General features: G+C 38.7%; 1 long non-coding RNA gene across 1 annotated transcript; it reads right to left on the bottom strand.

The window, feature by feature from the left end:
- Positions 1 to 5997: 5997 nt before the first annotated feature.
- On the bottom strand, positions 5998 to 7941 carry LOC148120161 (uncharacterized). The gene is made up of 2 exons (XR_015739388.1): positions 7773 to 7941; positions 5998 to 7533 (listed from the first exon to the last, which is right to left on the bottom strand). It is a non-coding gene; the product is annotated as an uncharacterized LOC148120161 (long non-coding RNA).
- Between the last annotated feature and the right edge of the window lie 4363 nt (positions 7942 to 12304).

The raw sequence follows: 12304 nt of genomic DNA, 5'->3' as shown, positions 1-12304 counted from the left end.
TAGTGGTCACAGTCAATTTCCGATCAAAATAAGGGGGGGTATGATATTGGTATTAATACTTTGCATTAGTATGGATCTTGGTCTATTGATACAAATTTAAGGTTGATTTTGTTACACTGTATATATGCATTTCTGATCTTGTTTAAGGAATTATGTCTATCAGCTCATTTAAAAATGTAATGTATAATTAAAAATTATGAATTAATAGATAGTCATTTATAACAGTCAAACTTGTAGTCACTTTAGTTAGGTTTTCTAGATATATAGAGATATATTTCAGTTAGATAGATGACCTTTGAAGACTTCAAAGACATACAGAATATGGCATTTAAAACATTTTAAGAACTTAGACTTTTCTTGACAATGAGATATGTCTGTTTCTGGCAGAGCCAATTACTTCAAGAGGATGATGGGCATCGAAGAGGTTCCTTATGGCATTACTAGTCATTTGGGGAAGAAACTGCTCTTGCCTGGACTGCCTGTTGTTGTGTTGTATGAACTGGACATGCAGCACCCACAGAAAGATGACTAATGAACTTGTCTAAAGAACATGAGGCAGTCTTTCAGGGCTCCTGCTTCATGAAAGAGTCTGTAAGACATTTTGCAGGACACAGAAGAAAGTGACTGACAAACTGCTAATATAGTCTAAGCAGTCTTTCAAATTTTCTGCTTCATGGAAAAGTCTGACAGATATTATGGGCCTATATGATAAATATGGATGCCCCAATGTTACAAAAGACATTTGGGTGACTGTTCAGGCAGTGAGATGTCTCTGCCATTTCTAGAACTTTGGAAATTGCTTGCAATGCACTTCCTGTATATTTAGGTAACATTATATCCTTCTGGGGTCTTTGATGGAGTTGAAGATAAACAGTTATAGTTTTCCTTAGTTATGATAAACATAAATTAGATATGAAACTTTAGACTAATAAAGAACTACTGCAACTGTAATTCTTGTTTGATATCTGTTCTATTATATACAATTTTATTATGTTAAGGTTAAAACCTTTTAATTAGACAGAAAAGGGGAGATAGTATGGGATTCCTCTTTGCATGCTATGAATATGCTTTGTTATCAATAGTTAATAAAGAATCAGTTTTGTCCTATGGCAGGGCAGAATAGAGCCAATAATGAATGGAGAAAACTAAACTGAATGCAGGGAGAAAGAAGCCGTGGAGTCAGGCAGACACCATGTAACTGCTGAAGGAGAGAGACACCGGAACCTTACCTGTGAGCCACCACCACATGGCAATACACAGATTAATTGAAATGGGTTAATTTAAGATATAAGAGTTAGTCAGGTATATGCCTAAACTGTTGTCCAAACAGTACTATAATTAATATAGTTTTGTCACAGTTCCTCAGTGAGGAAGGTTAGGGCAGGAACCCAGTCAGGAATTTGAAGCAGTGATCATGGAGGATTTCCCAGTATAATGGATCACTCAGTCTTATGCTTAGCTAGCTTTCTTATATAGCCCAGGACTATCTACACAGGGAGTGCTATGGCCCACAGTGGTCTGGGCCCTTCAACATTAGTTATTAATGAAGATAATACCCCAGAGACACCATCTACAAGCTAATGTAATTTGGAATTCTTCAAATGAGACTCCACCCTTAGGCTGTGCCAAGTTGACAGTTAAAGTTAACTAGCATATTTGCTATTTTAAAATTTTCATTGTAAACGTCTCTCACTTTCATGATAAGTTTTATTTGCATTTATTTTTTGAAGCTGTTCTGAAAGGAATTGTTTTCCCAATTTCTTTATCAAGATATAATTTTTGGTAAAGAGTAAAGCTACCAAATTTTTTGGAGTACGCATGAATATACTTATTTGTGTGAGTGAACTTGTGTGTGCAGGTGTGTGTGTGTGTGTATGTGTGTGTGTGTGTGTGTGTGTGTACACGTGTGTGTACATATCAAAAGACAGCTTCAGTGTTCTTCAGATGCCATTCATCTTTAGTTTTTTGAAACAGTGTCACTCACTGGCCTGGAACTCAACGAGTGGGGTTGTATGGGTGTCAATGAACCCCATGGAACCTCCTGACTTTTCCTTTTCTTATTTTTTCTTAGAGGAGGAAATTTATTTATTTATTTATTAAAAATTTCCACCTCCTCCCCACTTCCCTTTTCTCTCCCCCTCTCCCCCTCCTCCTCCCTCTCTAGTCTTAAGAGCAGTCAGGGTTCCCTGCCCCATGGGAAGTCCAAGGTACTCCCCCCTCCATACAGGTCTATAAAGGTGAGCATCCAAACAAACCAGGCTCCCACAAAGTCAGTCCATGCAGTAGAATCAAAACCCAGTGCCATTGTCCTTGACTTCTCAGTCAGCCTTCACTGTCAGCCACATTCAGAGTGTCCATTTTCATCACATGCCCCATCACTTCCAGAGAATTGAACTCAGATCCTCATGGGTGCCAAACAAACACTGTACCAACTGAGCTATCTTCCCAGGCCTATAGATTTTTCTACGCTGATGCTGTATACTAATACTTTGCTGAATATGTTTATCAGATCTAGGAGTTTTCTTGTGGAGCCTTTGGGGTCTTCCAAGTATGAGATAATATGGTCTGAAAATGGTGATTTTTAAATTATTTTTACCTATTTTTACTATTCATATTTCTTTTTAGTCTTTATTTTAGTTTATTGTTTTATCTAAAACTCTAAGCACTATATTGAATAATAGTAAAGAGAGTAGACATTTTGTCTTGCTTTTTTCTCTTGTTTAGTATATTGTTGACTCTATGTTTGTCATAGACAGCCTATATTATGTCGGGATTGTTCATTCTATTCCTAGCTTGGACCCTGAACTGTATGAACGAAGAGAAAGTGATCTGGGAAGTTGACTCTCTGCTGCTGCCTGTGAATGTGACTGGCTTCTTCAAGTGACTGACTTCCTTGCATAATGAACTGTATATGTAAGCTGGGAATGTAAGCCTTAAAAAACAATCTTTATTTATTAAAGTCATTTTTGTCACACACAGCAACAAAAACTTGATTAAAAAAACTGATTAGAATCAGGAGTTTTCTGTTTTGCTTTGTTATAGGTTTTAAATGTGTGTGTGTGTGTGTGTGTGTGTGTGTGTGTGACATGACTGATTCCTCCTTAGTTCTCCTTTGCTCGTCTAGCAGTCTTATGTGTTCTTTTTACATGTTGCTGCTGATTTTTCATCCAATTTGATGACCTTTTCTCTGTTGCTTCTGTCCTTTTGCAGTCCTTGATTGAGTTCATCTGCTTTGTCTGTAGTTGTTTTGAGGTCATTTATCATTTGTATTTGCTAGTAAAATGTTGATAGCATCAGCATTTTACCTACCTCACTTTCTTTGAATTCAGTAATTAAGAAAGTATGATCTTTTAGAAGAGTTGCATTGTCTTGATTTTTAGTTTTTATTGTGTTTTAATTTTGTGATTTTTGCATTTGTTGGTTTAGGTGTCTCTTCTCGTTATACTTTTGTCTTGTATTATTGAGCACTTTTCTGATTCCTCTGCTCCCAGTACTGCTCACTGAGAACACACTTTGGACAAAGTGTGTTCAATATAACAGAAGGTACAGATTCAGTTCCTAGAACATAGGATGAAAAAATATGAGATCTAAAATATCTATGTAATGAAAGTATGGCCATCTCTTCACAGCCTTCTCCATACCATCTCCACAGCCCCCATATGGTTATTTTGACTATCTGGCATCATTTATGGTTCTGGATAAATTTCAGGATCTTTAAAAAAATTCTATGAAGGGTAAGAATATGTAAGGATTATTTTGGGAATTGCACTGATTTTTTTGCATATTCCTGGAATACTAGCTCTGGGAAGTGGGAAACATTAGATTCCTGGGGTTGCTGACTAACCAGTCTAAATAATCTATGAGTTAAGTTTGAGTGAGAGCCTGATGGTGGTGGTGGTGCACACCTTTAATCCCAGGACTCGGGAGGCAGGCAGATCTTTTTGAGTTCGAGGTCACCCTGGTCTACAAGAGTTAGTTCCAGGACAGGCTCTAAAGCTACAGAGAAACCCTGTCTCAAAAACTCAAAAAACCAAAGAGAGAGAGAGAGAGAGAGAGAGAGAGAGAGAGAGAGAGAGAGAGAAAGAGACAGAGAGACAGAGAGACAGAGAGAAAGACAGAGAGAGTTCAGTGAGAGCCCTGCCTCAAGAAATAAGAAGGAAAGAACTATAGAAAGATTCCTGAGAGTAGCCTTTGGTCTCCATGTACTTGAACGTGCATCCATGTGTGTTGCTACAACCCCCATGTGCTTGTTATCACCAAAAATCAAGGGATGCAGATAAGAATCACTACAGTGCTGGGTCTGGTGGGAAATGCTTGCATCCCAGTTGCTCAGAGGCTATGCCAAGATTATTGTTCTGCTATAGGACTTCAAAGCCAGCCTAGGTACATGACCAGACTCCATCTAAAAGGAAAATAATAAACAAAGCACGCTGAGACATCACCTTTTTCTTGTTTATATACCTGCTATTTTTTTAAAGTGGTGATGAGAATGTAAGGAAGTGGGCCTTTTCACACACCGTTAATGGAGACTCAGGTAATTGTAGCCACAGTGGAAAACACTTTGCAGATACCTAAATACAACTAAAAATAGAATCAACATATACTGCAGAAGTCCCATGACTCCATATCCACAGGAAGGGGAATGAGTGTGCCAATGAGATGCCTGCAGACATTTTTATTGCAATATTATTCACAATAGCCAGGGTATGGAATCAACCAAGTTGCCAGCGGATGAATGGACAAAGAAAATGTGCCATGTATACACAAGAGAATATTATTAAGCCACAAAGGAGTAAAATTCTGTCACTTGCAGCCACACAGATGGAATGGAGGATCATTATGTTAAGTGAGAGGATCCAGATACAGGAAGACAAACATCACCTTCTCAGTCCTGTGTGGATACCACAAAGCCAGCTGAAGGTCAGAGAGCAATAGCGGTCACTGGAAACTAGAAAAGGAAGAGGGGTGGGGCAAGGAATACAGTGGTTTTCTGGTATAGCAGGTAAATATTGTCTACAACTATCTCTGTCATGAAGGTCAGCCTCCAGCAGCTCAGGGTTTGAAGGGAGCCTACGGAGTGAGAGAGTAAAACTTAATTCTCTGGGACCAAGATGGGGGCTAAACAACTCTCTGGGGCTAGGAAAAAAAGAAAGCACATACGTGCACACGTATGCACGTGCACACACACACACACACACACACACACACACACACACACACACACTGGTCCTTATTTCTTTTCTTACCTCTATCTAAATGTATCCCTTCTGTCCCTCTTGCTGCCTTCCTTCTAACTTTTCTTCTGCATCTTTCCTGGTGTTTTCCTTCTCTCATGACTTTTTTTCCCCCATACAACTTATCTATCCCAGTAGAATCTTTCAAGAAATATAAAAATTACAATGTGGTTGCATTCTATTTTTAAGTGAATGAGTGCAATGAATACAAGTAAAAAACAGTATGTTTTCCAAATCCCTTACATGGTTAAAAGCAAATTGTCCCCAAAACCCACATACATTCATATCTAAGCAACTTATTATAGATTAACAGAGTGTAATCAAGCAAGGTATTTTTCTCAGCCAGTTCTTTTACTGGCGGACTGTTTTTTTGCGGTTACAAAGAAAGGATCAATCACTTTACTACTTATCTCAAAAGGTAATCTTATAAGGAACCTTTAAAAAAAATCTCAAATGTAAACTTCTCTATATGGAAAACAATCAGTCAGCTCTACTGTAAATCCTCAGGGTATATAGCCACTCATCAACAACTTTTTATATCGGGAAGCTGAGGACAGAAATGGGTACAAGGAATTAATCATCATCTTTGATCACCAACCAATGCTAGTAAGAACGGCACATCAGCTAATAATAAGTGGGCTGCTTTGTTCTTGTTCCTTGACCTCAAAGAGTCCCTCACTCAACTATGTGCCTTTCTAAAACTTCAGATTATTTCCTTGGGTTTTCAAAGTTATTAACAAAAACATCTTAATCTAACCTTAAGTCATTTTTGAAAGCTTTATTTCAGCTATGATACACACCAAAAGCTGTGAAACATCTCCCAATATTGAGATGAAAAGAACTTGAGTTAGCCTAGCTTTTGAATACAATTGTTTTTCTTATTCATTAACATAAGCCACAATCTATATGGCTTCTCAAGAGAAACTAGTGTGTGACATTTTCTTGTTCTTATTTTCTATCTTCTGCAGCCCCTACTTTATCAGGGGTGGGGCAGGGGCAAAACTTTAAACAGTACAGTTTAAGAGGAAATTGTCTTTATAATAATCTACAGGTAAAAACGCCCAATAGAATGGGGTATTTTCAAGAGAGAATCACATTAGATCAGGGTTAGTGGGTATCTCCCCATACCCATTCATACTATGCCAGATATCAGAAAAATGGCAGCTGCAAACACGCAAAGACACAGAGGTAGCAAGAGACATTCTGAGGCTCTTGGGTTCTTGCCTATCCGAGATTCTCCCTTCAGAGCTTTGCTTCCTGGTGAGCTGGTTTCCTGAAGTCAATAGTCACCTGCTATTCCTCTGACATAACCACTCACAAGTGGAGATTCTCTTCATCTTTCTTTGTGGAAATTTATGGACTTTGATGCCTCAAAGTTGCTGTGTTCGGTAAAGCCCTCTTTAACCATATTTCGTTTGGTTGCTTTCATTTTGGCAACACGGGTAAGAAGTCATCAACATTTGTAACTATAGTTTCTTCTAAGCTTATATAGTTTTAGCTTTTATGTAAAATTTTGATTTACTTGAGTTAAGTTTTGTACTTATGTGATGAAGAGATTTAATACTAAGATTCCTTATGTGGCTTTTCGGTTGTCCCAGCAGACTTCACTGAAAAGGATCTTCTTTTCTCATTCATGGTCTTGACATCTATTTAACACCAAATAATAAATGTGTTTCTGAACTCTCATTTCTACCCCAGTTATATCTATTTATTTTAAGAGAGATATGTTAACATCGTATACTCTAACTATGCATTTGTCAATTCTTCTTGTATTTTGACAAAAATAAGTAAACCAATCTATCCTATACATGAAGGAGCCAATAAGGGTGGCTCACTTGTCTAAGGACATATCTTTTGAGGGCAGACTGCTGAGTAAATGAGAATTTTCAGCACTGGAACAGCAGGTACATAGTCGTCACATTTCATACCAAGGGAGCTGGAGCTAGAAGCAGTGTCGTGACTGGAGTGGCAGCTGCAGATTTGATTCAGGCTGTGGGTGCCTGGGGAGCACTGTGCTCTCCTGCACAGAAGTAGGTACTTGAGTCTGCAGGTTCCGAGACTGAGAGAGTCAGGACACTGTCCTTTCTTGTTCCACCAAACTCAGCAGTCACTTTGCCACTTCTGGCCACCTCACCACTCTTATACAAGGCCACTAAGAGGACCAGGCCTTCTTTAGGGTCCTGCTTGTACCACAGAACATTGTCAAGTGCACTTGAGGAGTTGCAGCTCATGGAGACATCTTTTCCTTCTGGGATGGATACATACTGAGCACTCTGACTCAGAACTTGACCGTTCACCACTAGATGGAAAGACAAAGAAAGCAATTCAGCTGGTTTTAAACCACCTTTCTCAGACTCATGGGAAATACTGTATCCCAGAAGTCCCCAGCTCTGCATCTATACACTGCTTTCCCTCCCTCCTCCTCTAGCTTTCCTCTGATGTCATTTCTAGACTTGGATAAAGCCTCACTCCATTCCCTATAGAGTTTCTTCTGATTCAGAATTCCCTGTGGAGGAAGAAGAAGCCCCTAAGACTTACCTGTTAGCTGCATCCAGAGGATTGCTAATAGACACTCAGGGAGCATCTCTGCAGCAAGCAATTCTTTTCTAAATGGGTTTCCTGTTTCAAGAAACTCACCTAGGCTCAGAGTAACATGATTTAATTGCCATTGTGGCATAAACAGCGTGTTCTGTGTATTAGCTAACCTGAGTGCTCATTGGCTCTTTGGATTCTTCCCTGAGGCTAGAATGAACCTAGAATGTAGTTACAAATGAAGACACTGCCCTCTTATGGCTAGACACTAGATTCTGGCTCTGCTTTTAGTTTCTTTGACTAATCATATTTTCCTCTCCTTTAATGAACACACTTACCAAGTGCCCGGGATTTGTGAAAGAACTACACAGGTATAAACAAGAGCAGAAACAGCCCACAACCAACTTACATTATATCTCTGAGAAGTCACAGCAGGCGGTGGAATTCTAGCTGATTAGAATGCATTTAGAAAAATATTTTTCTCTGTGGCAAGGACATGTGGATGTATAAGATGCTTGGAGAATTGGGGTGGGGCTGGCTTTACTGACCAAAGAATCAGATTATGCAGGCACATGGAGTGGAATGCCCACAGAAACCTGAACCCTTTGACAGCTTTGCTGATCAGGGCAATTGCTAACTCAGAAGATAAAGGTCAAGGGCTGGGCATTGGTTTTCATTAAAAAATCATGAACTTTGAACCATGTTGTAGTTGAAAGTAGAGCTAGACTTTCAGGTCTTTCATTGTGAATGGGAAAGGTGCGCATCCAGTTACGTAGAAAAACAACAAGCCCACACGTTGCCGAAGAAACCGTATTTTCTAAAGAGAAAAAGGCAGTGTCTCGGGACCAGGTTTGGTTGAGCATGGAGTGGGGACCAGGTTTGGTTGAGCGTGCAGTGGGAACAGAAAGCATCTTCCCTGGATTTATAACTCATTAAGTATGCATGACTGTCCCAGCATCAGTAGAAATGTAAAACTCTCATAACATGAAAAGCAGAAACAAGAACAGAAGGACAACAGTCCGACAGGGACAGTGAAGGCAGACAGACAGGAGGTTGTCTCTGACTTTAGACACAGCAGTGTGGTCATTCTGACTTCTCCAGAGAAGCAGATGAAACCACAGATGTTACCAAAATCTCATTTCTATAGAATGGAAACTCATAGGGACTTTCTTCTAGAGAGTGACATTGATGTGGCATCTTGGTCATTTCTCCTTCCTTGAGTCCTTCCTTTCTTTTCTTTCTGTTTTGAGAATCAAGCCCAGGATCTCAGGATCTCATATACTTAAGTAAGTACCTTACCACGGAGATACACATATCATTTTCTTATGTGAACTCTCTGTTCAATTCATTTACCCACTGAGTGAATGCACTATTTTAGTTTTTTGAGTTCTTTATCTATTTTAGATGTTAAGTGTCTGTCAGATGAATAGATGACAAGGATTTTTTCATTCTTTGAACATTAAATTTTAATTTTTTTATCTCTGAACTTCCATTTTTATTTAATTAAAATATAACTACATCGTTTCTCTCCTGCCTTTCCTTTTTCCTACCCTGCCACATCCGACTCTTCACTCAATTTCATGGCCTTCTTTTCTTCAAACGCTGTTGTTACATGTACATATCAATGAATCAATGCATAAATGCTATGTACTGAGTCCATTTAGTGCTGTGTGCATGTGTATCATTTCTGGGCAGACTACTTGGTATTTGCTAATCAATAAAGGGGCTCAGCCCTGAGAAAGACTAACTCTTTGTCTCTCAGTAGTTATTAATTGCCTATAGTTCTTCATCTGGGCGTGGAGCCTCGTGAGATTTTCCCCTCATCCACATTGGGATGTTAGCTGGTGTTGGTCTTGTTTGGGCAGCCCTGCTCTTTAGAGTTAATGAGTGTAGATTCCCTGTCAAAGCCCAAAGGCCAGTCTCATGGCAACTTCCTCATCCTCTGTCTCTTACACTATTCCACCCCTGCAATGTTCCCTGAGTCTTGGATGCAGAAATTATATTGTAGGTGCTTAATTGGGGCTGGGAACCCCACAGTCAGTAATCCTCTGTATTTTGACTAGTTGAGTGATTCTGCAATAGTCTCCTTCTGATGTAAAAAGAGGATTCTTGCAAATTTCATGATTTTTGTTTTTGTTATCACACAAATACTTTAAATTCTATGCAATTCCGTGCATCAATTCTTGTTGCTTATTGATCAGTCGGAGTCCTCTGCAGACATTCACCACCTATGTCCATGTCTTGAAAAGTTTTCCTTGAATAGTTTGAATGTTTCAGACTTCACATTAAAGTTTGCTTTTAATTCATTTCAAATTTATTTAGGTAAAGAATAGGAAGGATCTAGCTTCATTCTCCATGTGAATATCCAATTTTTCTAGCTGTGTTTTTTTCCTCCAACACCTATTTTTGATACCTTTGTAAAAACTCAGGTGGCTGTAGTTACATTTCCCCCTGGATTCTGCTCTATCACATTGATCTATGAGTATGTTTTCTGCCATTGTTCTGCTCTAACTGTGGCTCTAGTAAAATTTGAAATTGGATGTGACAGCAACTCCAGCTTGGATCTTCATTCTTGGGATTGCTTTCACTGTTTGGTGTCTTTTGTGCTTCCATATGAATTTTAGAATTTTCCTACTGATGTGAAGAACATTATTTGAATTTTGAGGAGGATTGAATTGAGCCTGTAGATCACTTGGCCACTTCACATTAATCCCACAAAGGCTGGTTATACAGTGTATTTATTTTTCTATTGAACATGAACTTCAGTCCCATGAAACAGTACCAGTCGTGTCAAGATCTTTTTTTTTCTTTTTACCTTTAATTGTATTATTATTCAGAATTTCATCCACGTTTGCACTGAAATATGATGTGTATTATAGGGGGAGGCCACTTGTTTGTCCCGTCTGCCCAGAACCAAAATAACCACACAGAAACTATATTATTTAAAACACTGCGTAGTCCATTAGCTCTAACTTCTTATTGGCTAACTCTTACATCTTAATTTAACCCATTTCTAGTAATCTGTGTATTGCCACATGGCTGTGACTTACCGGCAAGATTCCAACTGGCGTCTGTCTCTGGTGGGGCTTCATGGCTTCTCTTTGACTCTGCCTCCTTTCTCCCAGCATTCAGTTCAATCTTCCCTGCCTACATAAGTTCTGCCCTGCTATAGGTCTAAAGCAGTTTCTTTATTTATTAATAGTAATCACAGCACACAGAGGGGAATCTCACATCACCATATACCTTCTACTCTCTCCCCACCTTCCCCATTGCCCCTACCATGTTCCCCTCCCAACTTATCTACTTTGATTTTTTTAAACTTTTTTATTGATTTTATTGAACTATACATTTTTCTCTGCTCTCCTCCCTTCCTCTCCCTTCCCCTTCAACCCTTTCCCATGGTCCCAATTTACTCAGGAGATCTTGTCTTTTTCTACTTCTCTGTAGATTAGATCCATGTATCTCTCTCTTAGGATCCTCATTGTCTAGGTTCTCTGGGATTGTGAATTGTAGGTTGGTTTTCTTTGCTTTATGTTTAAAATCCACTTATAAGTGAGTACATATGATATTTGTCTTTCTGGGTTGGGTTACTTCTCTCAATATGATGTTTTCTATGACATATTGAAATTTGCTGGCAAATGGATGGATCTACTTTGATATTTATTTGAATATTTTTTCATGACACTATTCAATTTGTTTTCTTTCATCCTCTCTTCATATTTTGTTTCAGATGTTTTTCTATTTTTTTATTCCTTTTTTTGGCCATCAACTTCTTCCTGGGATATTTTTCAATATATCTTTAAAATTATTTTTAGTGCGGATATCCACGTGATAAATTCTGTAATTTTTTTTCTTTAAACATCAGTTTTTATTTTTAATATTCCTTATTTATAACAGACCAAATTGTCTTAGATATTTATGTATCACAAAATAACTTTATTTTTCTTCTGACCGCACACCATTTCCATTTCCCAGTTCTCCAAGGGTCTCAGCTATGCTGAAGCCAATGAGCCCCCGATGGAGTTAGTCATTGCTCATGGCACACTAAGCAATGCAGTTCTGTGCTCATGTCCCTTATGGAAATTTATGCTACTCTGAGTTAAAGGAAAATGCCCACGGTTCAGCTGGTCCAGTTTGTCAGGTCAGTTAAGGCCGAGTCACAGACTGCTTTTCTCTAACATAAAACTATTTCTGGTGAAAATGGGAGGAAGATCAGCACACAGAACATGACATGTGGCCGTTATCACAGGCTGACACTGGCAAGGACTTAACGATGCTTGCCTCTTGATGATAATGGCTTACCAGTCTTCTGGGACATTGAGGGGTAATTTTTAAATAGTCATGACTTCTCTCTGTGTTTGCAATATTTAGTGTTCCTGGCATTCTATTGTAGGCAGTATCTTTATTTCCCAATTATAAAAATGAAACTTTAGGCAAAAATGCAAATATATACACCCTAGATGTGTATTTGTGTGGATAAGTTTCATGAAAATCATGGCCCTTTGTCCTTTATATTTTTCCTTTTACCATATTTCCCA

The sequence above is a fragment of the Myodes glareolus genome, chromosome 12 (genome assembly GCF_982192425.1).
Source record: "Myodes glareolus chromosome 12, mMyoGla1.1, whole genome shotgun sequence".
Taxonomy (NCBI): domain Eukaryota; kingdom Metazoa; phylum Chordata; class Mammalia; order Rodentia; family Cricetidae; genus Myodes; species Myodes glareolus.
Note: the sequence above shows the minus strand (reverse complement) of the source record. Positions and strands in the feature narration are given on the sequence as shown.